At 36.1% G+C, this 15,065-nt stretch overlaps 1 protein-coding gene and 1 pseudogene across 1 annotated transcript in view; one reads left to right on the top strand and one right to left on the bottom strand.

Annotated features, from left to right (window-relative positions):
- The window catches only part of LOC121025218 (dachshund homolog 2-like), a 401,711-nt gene that overhangs the window by 321,960 nt on the left and 64,686 nt on the right, over nucleotides 1-15,065 (top strand). The gene's annotated exons all lie outside the window — the stretch shown is intronic.
- Nucleotides 7,452-8,106, bottom strand: LOC121025206 (40S ribosomal protein S8-like; annotated as a pseudogene).

The raw sequence follows: 15,065 nt of genomic DNA, 5'->3' as shown, positions 1-15,065 counted from the left end.
TTTGTGTCTTCTTCAATTTCTTTCATAAGCTTTCTGTACTTTTCATTGTATAGATTTTCCATCTCTTTGGTTAGATTTATTCCAAGCATTTTATGGTTTTTTGTGCAACTGTAAATGGGATCAATTCCTTGATTTCTCTTTCTGTCGCTTCATTGTTGGTGTAAAGAAATGCAACCGATTTCTGTGCATTGATTTTAAATCCTGCAACTTTGCTGAATTCATGAATCAATTTTAGCAGTTTTTTGTTGGAATCTTTGGGGTTTTCCATATAGAGTATCATGTCATCTGTGAAGAGTGAAAGTTTGACCTCCTCCTGGCCGATTTGGATGCCTTTTATTTCTTTGTGTTGTGTGATTGCAGAGGCTAAGACTTCCAATACTATGTTGAATAACTATGTTGGCAAGAGTGGATATCCCTTTCTTGTTCCTGACTTGAGGGGGAAAGCTCTCAGTTTTTCCCCATTGAGGATGATATTAGTGTTGGGTCTTTCATTTATGGCTTTTATGATCTCGAGGTATGCTCCTTCTATCCCTACTTTCTTGAGGGTTTTTATCAAGAAAGGATGATGTATTTGGCGAAATGCTTTTTCTGCATCTATTGAGAGGATCATATGGTTCTTGTCCTTTAATTTATTGATGTGATGAATCACGTTGATTGTTTGGTGGATATTGAACTAGCCCTGAATCCCAGGTATAAATCTTACTTGGTTGTGGTGAATATTTTTTTTAATGTATTGTTGGATCCAATTGGCTAATATCTTGTTGAGGATTTTTGTATCCATATTCATCAGGGAGATTGGTATATAGTTCTCTTTTTTAGTGGGGTCTCTGGTTTTGGAATCAAGGTAATGCTGGCTTCATAGAATGAGTCTTGAAGTTTTCCTTCCATTTCTATTTTTTGCAACAGCTTCAAGGAAATAGGTGTTAACTCTTCCTTAAATGTTTGGTAGAATTCCCCTGGAAAGCCATCTGGCCCTGGACTCTTGTTTTGGGAGATTTTTGATTACTAATTTGATTTCCTTACTGGTTATGGTTCCAATTTTCTTTTTTTTTTTCAACATTTATTTATTTTTGGGACAGAGACAGAACATGAACGGGGGAGGGGCAGAGAGAGAGGGAGACACAGAATCGGAAACAGGCTCCAGGCTCTGAGCCATCAGCCCAGAGCCTGACACGGGGCTCGAACTCACGGACCGCGAGATCGTGACCTGGCTGAAGTCGGACGCTTAACCGACTGCGCCACCCAGGCGCCCCTGGTTCCAATTTTCTATTTCTTCCTGTTTCAGTTTTTGTAGTGTATATGTTTCTAGGAATTTGTCCATTTCTTCCATATTGCCCATTTTATTGGCATATAATTGCTCATAATATTCTCTTATTATAGTTTTTATTTCTGCAGTGTTGGTTGTCATCTCTCCTCTTTCATTCTTGATTTTATTTGTTTGGGTCCTTTCCTTTTTCTTTTTGATAACTGGCTAGTGGTTTATCAATTTTGTCAATTCTTTCAAAGAATCAGCTTCTGGTTTCATTGATCTTTTCTACTGTTTCTTTATAATTTTCTTTTTCTTTTTCTTTTTTTTTTTTTTTTTGCTTTCGATAGCATTGATTTCTTCTCTAATATCTATTATTTCCTGTCTCTTTCTGGTGTTGGTTTTTATTTGCTGTTCTTTTTCCAGCTCTTTAAGGTGTAAGGTTGTGTATCTGAGATCTTTCTTCCCTCTTTAGGAAGGCCTAGATTGGTATATACTTTCCTCTTATGACTGCCTTTGCTTCATCCCAGAGGTTTTGTGCTGTGATTTTTTCATTTTCATTGGCTTACATGTACTTTTAATTTACTCTTTAACTTCTTGGTTAGCCCATTCATTTTTTTTTAAATTTTTTAATGTTTGTTCATTTTTGAGAGACAGAGAGAGACTGAGCATGAGTGGGGAAGGGGCAGAGAGAGGGAAATACAGAATCTGAAGCAGGCCCCAGCCTCTGAGCTGTAAGCACGGAGCTGAACAAGGGGCCTGAACTCACGAACTGTGAGATCATAACCTGAGCTGAACTTGGATGTTCAACTGACTGAGCCACCCAGGCACCCCCCCATTCATTCTTTAGTAAGATGTTTTTTAGTCTCCAAGTATTTGTTACCTTTCCAAATTTTTTTCCTGTGGTTGATTTCAAGTTTCATAGCATTGTGGTCTGAAAATATGCACGGTATGATCTTGATCTTTTTTTACTTGTTGAGCGCTCATTTGTGTCCCAGTATGTGGTCTATTCTGGAGAACGTTTCATGTGTACTGGAGAAGAATGTTTATTCCACTGCTTTGGGATGAAATGTTCTGAATATATCTTTTAAGTCCATCTGGTCCAGTGTGTCATTCAAAGCCATTGTTTCCTTGTTGATTTTTTGTTTAGATGATGTGTCCATTGCTATGAGTGGGGTGTTGAAGTTCCTTACTATTATGGCATTACTATCAATGAGTTTCTTTATGTTTGTGATTAATCGATTTATATATTTGGGTGGTGCCACATTTGGTGCATAGATGTTTACAGTTGTTATACAATTGTTAGGTCTTCTTGGTGGATAGACCCCTTAATTATGATATAATTCCCTTCTGTATCTCTTGATACTGTCTTTATTTTAAAGTCTAGATGGTCTGATATAAGTATGGCTACTCCGGCTTTCTTTTGTTGACGATTAGCATGATAGATGGTTCTCCATCCCCTTATTTTCAACATGAGGGTGTCTTAGGTCTAATGTGGGTCTCTTGTAAACAGCATAGAGATGGATTTTGTTTTCTTATCCATTCTGTTACCCTATGTTTTTTGATTGGAGCATTGAGTCTGTGGACGTTTGGAGTGAGTACTGAAAGATATACATTTATTGTCATTATGATGCTTGTAGAGTTGGAGTTTCTTGAGGTGTTCTCTGGTCCTTTCTAATCTTTGTTGCTTTTCATCCTTGTTTTTTTTATTTTTGTTTTCATCTTTTCTTCCCTCAGATAGTCCCCCTTAAAATTTCTTGCAAGTCTGGTTTACTGGTCACAAACTCCTTTAATTTTTGTTTGTATGGGAAACTTTTTATCTCTCCTTCTATTTGAATGACAGCTTTGCTGGATAAAGAATTCTTGCTGCATATTTTTCTGACTCAGCACATTGAATATATCCTGCCACTCTTTCCTGGTCGGCGAAGTTCCTGTGGCTAGGTCTGCTGCAAACCTGATCTCTCTTCCCTTGTAGGTCAAGGACTTTTTTCCCTTGCTGCTTTCATGATTCTCTTCTTGCCTAAGTATTTTGTGAATTTGACTATGATATGCCTTATTGATGGTCGGTTTTTGTTGAATCTAATGGGTGTCTTCTGTGCTTCCTGAATTTTGATGTCTGTATCTTTCCCCAGGTTAGGAAAGTTTTCTGCTGTGATTTGTTCACATAACCCTTCTACCCCTATTTCTCTCTCTTCCTCTTCTGGAACCCCCATGATTCTGATGTTCCTTTTTAATGTGTCACTGATTTCTCCAATTTTTATATCATGCTTTTTTTTCTTAGTCTCCCTATTTTTTTCTGCTTCATTATTCTCCATACATTTGTCCTCTATATCACTGATTCTCTGTTCTGCCTCATCCATTCTTGCAGCTGTGGCCTCCATTCGAGATTGCAGTTCTGTTATAGCATTTTGCTTCATCCTGACTAGTTTTTACTTCTTTTATCTCCGCAGAAAGGGATTCTAATTTATTTTTGACTCCAGCTAGTGTTCTTATTATCGTGATTTAAAATTCTGATTCAGAGGGCTTGCTTGTATGTGTGTGTTAAGTCCCTGGCTGTCGTTTCTTTGTGCTCTTTTGGGGTGAATTCCTTCGTTTTGTCATTTTAAAGGAGAAAAGGAATTAATGATGTAGAAAAAAGTAAAATTAAAAAAATTACAATTAAATATTAAAATTAAAAAACTAAAAACACACACCCACATACAAAATTGAATAAATTATGCTAGATCCTGGGTGTTTTTTGGTCTGGGTGTTGAAAATGGCTTGATTGATTTGTTAAAAAAGCAGGAAAAAGGGGAAAAAAAAGGAAATCATTTGAAATTTTGAAAAAATGAATACACTGAAGTAGACTAAAATGAAATGATGGAAGTTAAAGAGAATTAAAAAAATTTCCATAAAAGTAAAAAATATAGTAGAAAAAAAGGTAAGAAAATATTTTAATAAAAATGAAAGTAAAAATGAAATTTTTCTCTTTCTGTATTCAAGAAAAAAAACAGAAACAAAAAAGAGAAAAAAGAAAAAAAAACAAAAATGGAATAGATGGACCAACTAACAGACTGAAGTATGACTGAAATCACTTCGTTTTCCCCTAGAAGTCAAACTATGAAGCAGTTTGTAGTCCATAAACTAAGCTGGCGGTGAGTCTTGCATTCTTGAAGAGCGAGGTTGCCCCAGTTTGGCGGGGCTTAGTGTAATGGCTCTGTTCTTCACTAGATGGCACTGCTTAGGTTATTGGGGTGGACTGCTGTGGCACTTGCATGTGTGTATGTGCATGCACGGGAGTGTTGAAAATGGCATCACCCAGCTACCTAGTCTCTAGTATTAGAACTCTGTTCTTCCCGATCTGCAATCACAGACCTGTCCTTTGTCTTTGGCTTCCATCCACTCCCCACTTTTACACATTCCATGAGCAAGTCCCAGGAAGCACCTTCCTCCCAAGTTTTGTCTTATATGTGGCTGTTTTTCCTGGCCCCTTACTTCTGAGGGACTGTGGTTTTGACCCATTCTGCCCCTCTGTGGGAGGGTCTCACTGAGCAATGGCTGGGTGCCGGCCACAACCAGGAACATTCACAGGACCATGCTGCTGCTGATGCCCAGAGACTGTGGCCAGGTGCCAGCCCGCCCCAGAAAAAGTTTGTGAGATAGTGTAACAGCAGTTTTTCAGGGATTATGGAAAATCACAACACACATCTGGCACCAGGCTTCAGCCTTAATGACCTTGTCCTAGCACCAGCTTATGTGATTGTTCTCTGGGGTCTGCTGGGACTCATGGCCTCACAGCCTGTACCAAATATGCTTCCAGCAGTGGAACCACTTCTCCCCATGTGGCTCGAGAACCTCCTTTACCCCAATCTGCTCCTGTGGAATCACCCCTCCCACCAGAGCACTGCCAGGTATCGAGCTGCAGAGTTTCAGACTCTGCACTCCCCCCTCTTTATAGTCTTAATGGAATTTAAATCCTCTCCTTTCTCCTTTCTCCCTTTTTAGTTCAGTCACTGCAGTTATTTCCAATTTTGCACTTTCTCTCCAGCTGCTTTGGGGGGGGGGGTGTTGTCTCGTATTCTCCATTCCCCCCAGCCGTCTCTGTCCTCTCTTTGCACGCAAAAGCAGCTCCCAGCCCTCTGTGACTTCTCTTTCTCCACTTTCACCTGTCCGCACCATGTACCTGATGAATTCTGTGGTTCAGATTGTGCAGATTGTTGTGTTAATCCTCAGATCAGTTTTCGGTGTGAAGGATCATTTTGTGTTGATCTGGCTGTATTTCTTGCACACGAGACATGCAAAAAACTTCCATGCTGTTCTGCCATCTTGGGTCCTCTCTAGTGTCCAATTTTAATTGAATTACTCATTTTTGGAATGTTGAGTTTTATAAGCTCTTAATATATTTTGTATACTAATCCTTCATTGGTGTGTAATTTGCAAATATGTTCTCCAATTTTGTAGGTTGCCTTTTAGTTTTCTTGATTGTTTCATTTGCATAAATAAACAGAGCAGCTTTTTATTTTGATGTAATCCCAATAGTTTACTTTTGATTTTATTTCTTTTGACACAGGAGACATATCCAGAAAAATGTTGCATTGGCTGATGTCAGAGAACTTACTGCCTGTGTTCTTTTTTTTACCATTGGGTATTCATTCATGCTTTGTCAAAGACTAATTGACCATAGAACTGTGGGTTTATTTCTGAGTTTTCTATTCTGTTCCATTGATCTATGCACCTATTTTAATGCCTATGCCATACTGCTTTAGTTGCTACATGTTTCTAGTATAACTTAAAGTCTGGAATTGTGATGCCCCTAGCTTTGCTTTTCTTTACCAAAGTTACTTTTGCTCTTTGGGGTCTGTTGTGATTCTACATAAATTAAAGAATTGTTTCTTCTAGCTCTGTGAAAAATGTTATTGGTATTTTGATATGGATTACTTTAAATGTGTAGATGGCTTTAGGAATTAGAGACATTTTATAAATATTTGTTTTTCCAATCCATGAGCATGGATGTTTTTCCATTTCTTTGTGCCATCTTCGATTTCTTTTATCAATGTTATAAATTTGAGAATACAAGTTTTTGATCTCTTTGGTTAAGCTTATTCCTAGGTATCTTATTACATTTTGTGGAATTGTAAATGGGATTGTTTTCTTAATTCCTCTTTCTGTTACTTCATTATTAGTGTAAAGAAATGCAACATATTTCTCTATATTGATTTTGTATCCTGTGACTTTTATGAATTCATTTATCAGTTCTACTAGTTTATTGGTAGAGTCTTTACGGTTTCCTGTATATAGTATCATGTCATCTGAAAATATTGAAAGTTTCTGTTCTTCCTTACCAATTTGGATGTCTTTTATTTATTTTTTTGTCTTATTGCTGTGACTAGGACTATGTTGAATAGAAGTGGTGAGAGTGGACACTCTTGGCTAGTTCCTGACCTTAGGAGGGAAGCTCTTAGGTTTGCAGCATTTAATATGATGCTCACTATGGGCTTTTTATATATGGTCTTTATTATGTTGAGGTATGTTCCCTCTCATCCTATGTTAAATCAATATGGTTAGTGTGTCATTCAAAGTCACTGTTTCCTTGTTTATTTTGTGCTTAGATGTTATATTCACCAATGAAAATGGGGTGTTAAAGCCCCTTCTATTGTATTAGTATTGATTAATTTCTTTATGTTTGTTATTAAATGTTTTATGTATTTGTGTGTTCCCATTTAGGGTGCATAAATATTTACAATTGTTATATCTTCCTGGTGTATTGTCTCCTTTTTTTATTATATAGTGTCCCTTTTCATCTCTTGTTACAGACTTTGTCTTGAAGTCTATTTTGTGTGATATAAGTATTGCTACTCCAGCTTTCTTTTGACCTCCATTTACATGATAATTGTTTCTCCATCCCCTCGTTTTCAATCTGCAAGTGTCTTTAGGTGTAAAATTAATCTCTTATAGGAAGCATATAGATGAGTCTTTTTTTATCCATTCTGATACCCTATGTATTTTGATTGGAGCATTTAGTTCATTTACATTCAAAGTAATTATTTATATATATGTATTTATTGACATTTTGTTAGTGGATTTGTGGTTGTTTTTGTAGTTTTTCTGTTTCTTCTCTTTCTCTCTTTTATGGTTTGTTGATTTTCTTTAGTGATATACTTTGGTTTCTTACTTTTTATTTTTTGCATATCTATTACTGCTTTTTTTAGAACAATAAACACCTTTATTACATGGCTAGATATAGGGTGGAGGAAGATATATTTGCCTTTCTGAGTTTTATTTTCAACAGATGAAACTCTACCTCCCTGCCCTCTAGCATGTAGCCATCTGCCTGGCCACACTGGCCTGGTCTTAAAGTGATGTATGCAAGAAGCTTTTCCTGCTGGAACTGCTCCTTCAGAAAACTGATGATTTTGACTTTCTTTTTCCTTTCATCATATTTCTTCTTCTTCTTCTTTTGATAGTTTTTTATTTGTTTAAAATCTCTTCCTCTGTCAGCTTGAGCCCTTTCTTGTGGCCCAGGAGCAGTGTGTAGCAGGACTCAATCCACTGTGGGTCCTGTGTGCTGTCAATGAGCATGATACAGTTCTTAACCAGGGTCTTGGTGCAGACCAGTTCATTGTTGGATGTATTGTAGACAACGTCAATAATCCTTGTTTTGTACATACAATACCTATAGTCTTAAGTGAAGTTCCCCACATCCACCTCAAGGCATGGTTCTTCTTGTTGCCTCCCCAAATGTGGACTGTGTGTATGTGGCAGGGGCCAATCTCAGTGTTGGCAGTGGGGAATCCAAGCTCTTACTTCTGCTTTTTGTAGTAAGACTTTCCCTTGCCCCCAGTATTGTGGTGATTGTGCCAGGTGTCCTAAGAGAGTCCCATTACTTGGTACTAGCTGCAAAAGAGGTATTACTATTTTTTTTCAATTTTTGATTTGTGGTTAACATCTGGTTTATATATAACTTCTGCATATAACAGTCTCTATTAAGTAGATGGTTGCTTATTTTTGAACTCATTCTTTATTCTTTTCCCCTTCATGGTTCGGATATTTGATATCATCCTTAACATCCTTTTATTTTGTGCTTTCTATTTATCTTGCTTTTTTTTCCTACTCACAGAGACCTACTTAACATTTCTTGTAAGGCTTTTTTAGTGGTCATGAAAGTCATGGAGATTTGTTTACCTTTGTTTCTTTTAAGTTTGTTTATCTGGGAAATTCTTTATGTCTCCTATTCTGAATGATATCCTTGTTGGATAGAGTAATCTTGGATGCAGATTTTTATCTTCCAGCTCTTCTAATACATCATGCCACTCCCTTCTGGCCTGCAAAGTTTCTGCTAGAAAGAAGCTGAAATCATTATGGGGTTTCTCTGTATGTAACTGTCTTCCCTTATAATCTTTCAAATCATTTCTTTATCACTAACTTTTGCCATTTTAATTACTATATGTCTTGGTGTGGACTCCTTGGGTTGAATTTGTTGGAGGATTGCTGTGTCTCCTGAATCTGGATCTGTTTCCTACCCCAGACTTGGGAAATTTTCATGTATTATTTCTTCAAATACATTTTCTGCCCATCTTTCTCTCTCTTCCTTCTGGGATCCCTATAATGCAAATGTTACTACACCTTTTGGAGGAACTGATTCTGAAAGTTTGTTCTCGTTATTCAGTATTTGTTTTATTGCTCACATGCTCATCTTTATTATTTTCAATTACTCTATCTCCCAGGTCATTGATATGTTCTGCTTCCTGTGGCCTATTATTTATTCCATCTATTATATTTTTAATTTCATTTATTGAGTGCTTCATCTCTGATATGTTATTTTTTTTAATTATTTTTTTTTCAACGTTTTTATTTTATTTTTGGGACAAAGAGAGACAGAGCATGAACGGGGGAGGGGCAGAGAGAGAGGGAAACACAGAATCGGAAACAGGCTCCAGGCTCTGAGCCATCAACCCAGAGCCCAACGCGGGGCTCGAACTCACGGACCGCGAGATCGTGACCTGGCTGAAGTCGGACGCTTAACCGACTGCGCCACCCAGGCGCCCCTGATATGTTATTTTTTATCTCTTTGTCAAGGGTCTCACTGATGTCCTCTACCCTTTACTGACATACAGTGAGTATATTTTTTTCATGTTTTTTTTTTCAGTTTTAATTTAAATTGCAGTTAGTTAATATACAGTGTAATATTAGTTTTAGGTTTAGAATATAGTGATTCACCCCTTCCATAAAACACCTGGTGCTCATCACACGTGCACTCCTTAATCCCCATCACCTATTTAACCAATCTCCCTGCCCACCTCCCTGCTAGTAATCATCAATTTGTTCTGTATACTTGAGAGTCTGTTTCTCAGATTGTCTCCCTCCTTCTGTTCCCCCCTTTTGCTTATTTGTTTTGTTCTTTATATTCCACATATAAGTGAAATCATATGGTGTTTGTTTTTCTCTGACTATTTTGCTTAGCATGATATTCTCGAGTTTCATCCCCATCATTGCAAATGGCAAGATTTAATTCTTTTTTATGGCTGAGTAATATTTTACTGTATATATATATATATATATATTCCAATTCGTCTTTATCCATTTATCAGTTGGTGGAAATTTGGGTTCCTTCCACAATTTGACTAATGTAGATAATACTGCTATAAACATTGGAGATGCATGTATCCCTTTGAATTAGTATTTGTTATTCTTTGGATAAATACCTAGAAGTGCATTTGATGGATAGTAGAGTAGTTATATTTTTAATTTTTTGAGGAAACTCCATGCTGTTTTCCATGTGGCTTCACCAGTTTGCATTCCCACCAACAGTGCAAGAGAATTCTCCTTTCTCTACATTCTCACCAACACCTATTGTTTCTCATGTGTTGTTGAATTTAACTATTCTGACAGGTGTGAGGTGATATCTCATTGTGGTTTTGATTTGTATTTCACTGATGATCAGTGATGTTTATCATCTTTTCATGTGTCTGTTACCCATCTGTATGTTTTCTTGGGAAAAAATTTCGATTCATGGCTTCTGCTATTTTTAATTGGATTATTTGTTTTTGGGATATTGAGTTTGATAAGTTCTTTATAGATTTTGGACACTAACCCTTTATCAGGTATGCCATTTTCAAGTATCTTCTCCCATTTCACCAGTTGCCTTATAGTTTTGTTGATTGCTTCCTCCACTATGCATAATATTTTTATTTTGATGAAGTTCCAGCAGTTTATTTTGTCTTTTGTTTCCCTTGACTCCAAAGACATATCTAAAAAGAAGTTGCTAGGGCCAATGTCAAAGTGGTTACTGCTTGTGTTCTCTTCTAGGATTTTTATGGTTTCAGGTCTCACATTCAGGTCTTTCATCCACTTTGAATTTATTTTTTATGTACCATGTAACAAAGTTGTTCAGTTTCATTCTTTTGCATATTGCTGTCCAGTTATTCCAAGACCATTTGTTGAAGAGACTGTCTTCTCATTGGATATTCTTTCTTACTTTGTCAAAGATTAATTGACTATATTGTTGTGGGTTGATTTCTGGGTTTTCCATTCTGTTCCATTGAACTATGTGTCTATTTCTGTGCCAGTACAATACTGTGTGGATCACTACAGCTTTGTAATATAATTTGACATCCAGAATTGTGATGCCTCCTACTTTCCTTTTCTTTTCCAAGGTTGCTTTGGCTGATTCAGAGTATTTTATGGTTCCATACAAATTTGTGGATTGTTCTAGCTCTGAAAAATGCTGACAGTATTTTGATAGGGATTGTATTATATGTGTAGATTTCTTTGGGTAGTTTAGACATTTTAACAATATTTGTTCTTCTAATACATGAGCATGGAATGTCTTTTCATTTCTTTTTTGTCATCTTTAATTTTTTTTTCCATCAGTGTTTTATAGTTTTCAGAGCATAGGTCTTTCACCTTTTTGGTTAGGTTTGTTTCCAGGTATATTACTATTTTTGGTGCAATTGTCAATGGAATGGATTCCTTAATTTTCCTTCTACTATTTGACTATTGGTGTATAGAAATGCAACAGATTTCTGTACATTGATTTTATATCCCACAAGTTTATTGGATTTGTTTATCAGTTCCAGCAGTTTTTAGTGGAGTCTTTTGGGTTTTCTATACAGAATATCATGTCATCTAGAAATAGTGAAAGTTTTACTTTTTCTGGAAAGGTTTGGATGTCTTTTATTTCTTTTTGTTGTCTGATTCTTGTGGCTAGGACTTCCAGTACTATGTTGAATAACAGTTGTGAGAATGGACATCTTGGTCTTGTTCCTGACGCTGGTGGTAAAACTCTCAGATTTTTCACCTTGAGGATAATATTAGTTGTAAGTTTTACATAGATGGCCTTTATTATGTTGAGATATGTTCCCTCTATCTCTACTTGGATTAGGGTTTTTTTTATCATGAATGGATGTTATACTTTCTCAAATGTTTTTTCTTCATCTATGGAAACAACCGTACGGTTCTTATCATTTCTTTTATCAATGTGGCATATCACGTTGATTGATTTGTGAATACTGCACCACTCTTGCAACCCAGGAATAAATCCCACTTTATCATAGTGAATGATTCTTTGAATGTACTGTTGCATTTGGTTTGCTAGTATCTTGTTGAGAATTTTTGCATACAATATACATCAGGGATATTGGCCTGCCATTTTCTCTTTTTTTAATGTTTTTATTTATTTTTGAGAAAAAAAGTGTGAGTGGGGGATGGTCAGAGAAAGAGGGAAACACAGAATTTGAAGCAGGCTCCAAGTTCTGATCTGTCAGCACAGAGCCCAACGCAGGACTCTAACTCATGAACTGCAAGATCATGACATGAGCTGAAGTTGGATGCTTAACCAGCTGAGCCACTCAGGCGCCTCTGCCATTCTCTTTTTTAATGGAGTCTTTACATGGTATTGGTGTCAGGGTAATGCTGATCTTATAGAATGAGTTCAGAAGTTATACTTTCTTTTCTACTTTTTGGAATAGTTTGAGAAAAATAGGTATTAACCCTTCTTTAAATGTTTGATAGAATTCTCCTTTGAAGCCATTTAGCCCTGGAGTTTTGTTTGCTGCGAGTTTTTTGATTATTGACTCAATTTTTTGTTGGTTATTAGTGGGTTCAAATTTTCTATTTCTTCCTGTTTCATTTTGGTAGTTTGTATGTTTCTAGGAATTTATCCATTCCTTCCAGGTTGTACAATTTGTTTCATATAGTTTTACATAATATTCTCTTATTGTATTTCTGTGGTGTTGGTTGTTATCTCTCCACTCTCATTTGTGATTTTTTTTATTTGGGGCCTTGCTCTTTTCTTTTGGTAATTCTGACTGGAGGTCTATACATTTTATTAATTTTCTCAAAGAACCATCTCCTGGTTTCATTGATCTGCTCTTTTGTTTTTTAGTTTTTATATTATTTATTTATGTTCTAATCTTTATTATTTCCTTTCTCCTGCTGGTTTCATGTTTTCTTTGTTTGTTTTTGTAGTTCCTTTAGATATAAAGTTAGGATGTTTATTTGCAATTTTTCTTGCTTCTTAAGTTAGACCTATATTGTTATATACTTCCCTCTTAGGACTGCTTTTGCTGCATCCTAAAGGTTTTGGACCATTTTGTTTACATTTCTGTTTGTTTCTATGTATTTTTTAAAATTTCTTCTTTGATTTCATGGTTGAACCATTCATTATTTAGCAGCATGTTGTTTAACCTCCATGTAGTTGTGATCTTTCTAATTTTTTTTTCTTGTGGTTGACTTCTAGTTTCATTGCATTGTGGTAAGAAAATTTGCATGGTATGATTTAAATATTTTTGTATCATTGAGGCCTGATTTGTAGCCTAACATTTGATCTATTCTGGAGAATGTCTCATGCACACATGAAAAGAATTTGTATTCTGCCATTTTAGGATGGAATGCTCAGTTCAGTTCATCTGGTCCAGTGTGTCATTCAAAGTCATTGTTTCCTTGTTGATTTTCTCATTAGATTATTTATCCATTGATGTGAGTGGGGTGTTAAGCTCTTCTACTATTCTGGTGTTATCATCAATTCATTCCTTAATATTTATTATTATTTTATATATTTCAGTTCATCCATGTTGGGTCCATTAATATTTATAATTGTTAGATCTTCTTGTTTGAGGGTCCCCTTTGTTATGATACTGTTCCCTTCTTTATCTTTTGTTGCAGTATTTGTTCTAAGGTGTAGTTTGTCCCTTATAAGTATTGCTCCTCTGGCTTTCTTTTGCTATCCATTTGCATGATATTTCTCCATCCTGTCACTTTTGATCTGCAGGTGTCTTTAGGCCTGAAATGAGTCTCTTGTCAGAAGTATATAGATGAGACTTGTTTTTTTTAATTCATTCTGATATTCTATTTCTTTTGATTGGAGCAGTTAGTGCATTTGCATTCAAAGTAATTATTGATGGATATGTTTTTAGTGCCATTTTATTACTTGTTTTGTCATTGTTTCTGGAGATTTTTCTCTGATCTTTTCTTGCCTTTGTCAATTTTCGTGTGTCTTTTCTATTCAAAGATTACCATTTAATTTTTTTGTAGGGCTGGGGTAGTGGTCACGAACTCCTTTAATTTTTGTCTGTCTGGGAAACTATCTCTCCTTCTATTTTGAATGATAGCCTTGCTGGATAGCATATTCTTGGCTGCATATTTTTTCCCATTCAACACTTTGAATTTATCATGCCACTCTCTTCTGTCTCTCAAGTTTCTGGTGAGAAATCTCCAGCTAGTCTTTTGAGTTTTCTCCTGTGAGTTAAGGACTTCTTTTATTTTGCTCCTTAAAGAATGTTTGGGGGTGCCTGAGTGTCTCAGTTGGTTAAACATCCGATTTTGGCTCAGGTCATGATTTCATAGTTCATGAGTTCAAGCCCACATTGGGCTCTGTGCTGACAGCTCAGAGCCTGGACCTGCTTTGGATTATGTGTCTCCCTCTCTCTCTGCCCCTCCCCCACTCTCTCTCTCTCTCTCTCTCTCTCTGAGAAATAAACATTAAAGAAATTTTTAAAAAGAATGTTTTGTTCATTAACTTTTTTTTGTAAACTTAATTATAATATGTCTTGGTGTTGACCTGCTTTTGTTGATTTTGATGAGAGTTCTCTGTACCTCCTGGATATGTATGACTTTTTCTTCATATTAGGTAATTTTTTGGCTATTTTTTCTTCAAATATATTTTCTGTCTCCTTTTCTCCATCTTCTTCTTTTTGATGTCCTATAATACAAATGTTATTATATTTGATGTAGTCACTGAGTTTCCTAAATGTTTCTTGTGTTCTGTAATTCTTCCTGTCTTTTGTTCATTTTCATTACTTTCCATTATTTTGTCTTTTATGTCCTCTGCTTCTTCCAACTTGCTGTTAATTGCATCAATCCTGTTTCCAATCTTGTTTATTGAATTCTTCATCTCTGATTTTCTTTTTAAACTTACTTATATCTGTGGTAAATTTCTTACTCACATCTTCTATTCTTTTCTCAAGTCTAGTTAATATCCTTATGATTGTGTCCTTAAATTCTCCATCTTGCTTATAACTTATATCTGTTTCACCTAGATCTCTGTCCATGGCCTAATTTGTTCTTTCATTTGGGAAAATTTCCTCTGTCATTGAATTTTGTCCAAGTTTCTGTATTCTCTGTTTTTGAAACTCCAGTTATGTCTCCTGCTCCTGAAACTAATGACATTATGAAGAAGAGTTCCTGTATTCCCAGGGCCTGGCACTTCAGGTAGTGCCTCTAGTGTGTGTTGCATGCACTGGGCTATTGTGTTTTGGCTGCTCTATCCTTCAGATCAGTTGTATGTAGGGGCTCTCATTGCCTGCGGTTGATATTTTTTATCTCTTTCATGAATGTGGTGTGT

This window comes from Herpailurus yagouaroundi, unplaced genomic scaffold, assembly GCF_014898765.1.
Source record: "Herpailurus yagouaroundi ecotype Mexico unplaced genomic scaffold, PumYag 67555, whole genome shotgun sequence".
Classification (NCBI taxonomy): domain Eukaryota; kingdom Metazoa; phylum Chordata; class Mammalia; order Carnivora; family Felidae; genus Herpailurus; species Herpailurus yagouaroundi.
This window is presented reverse-complemented; position numbering and strand designations above follow the sequence as displayed.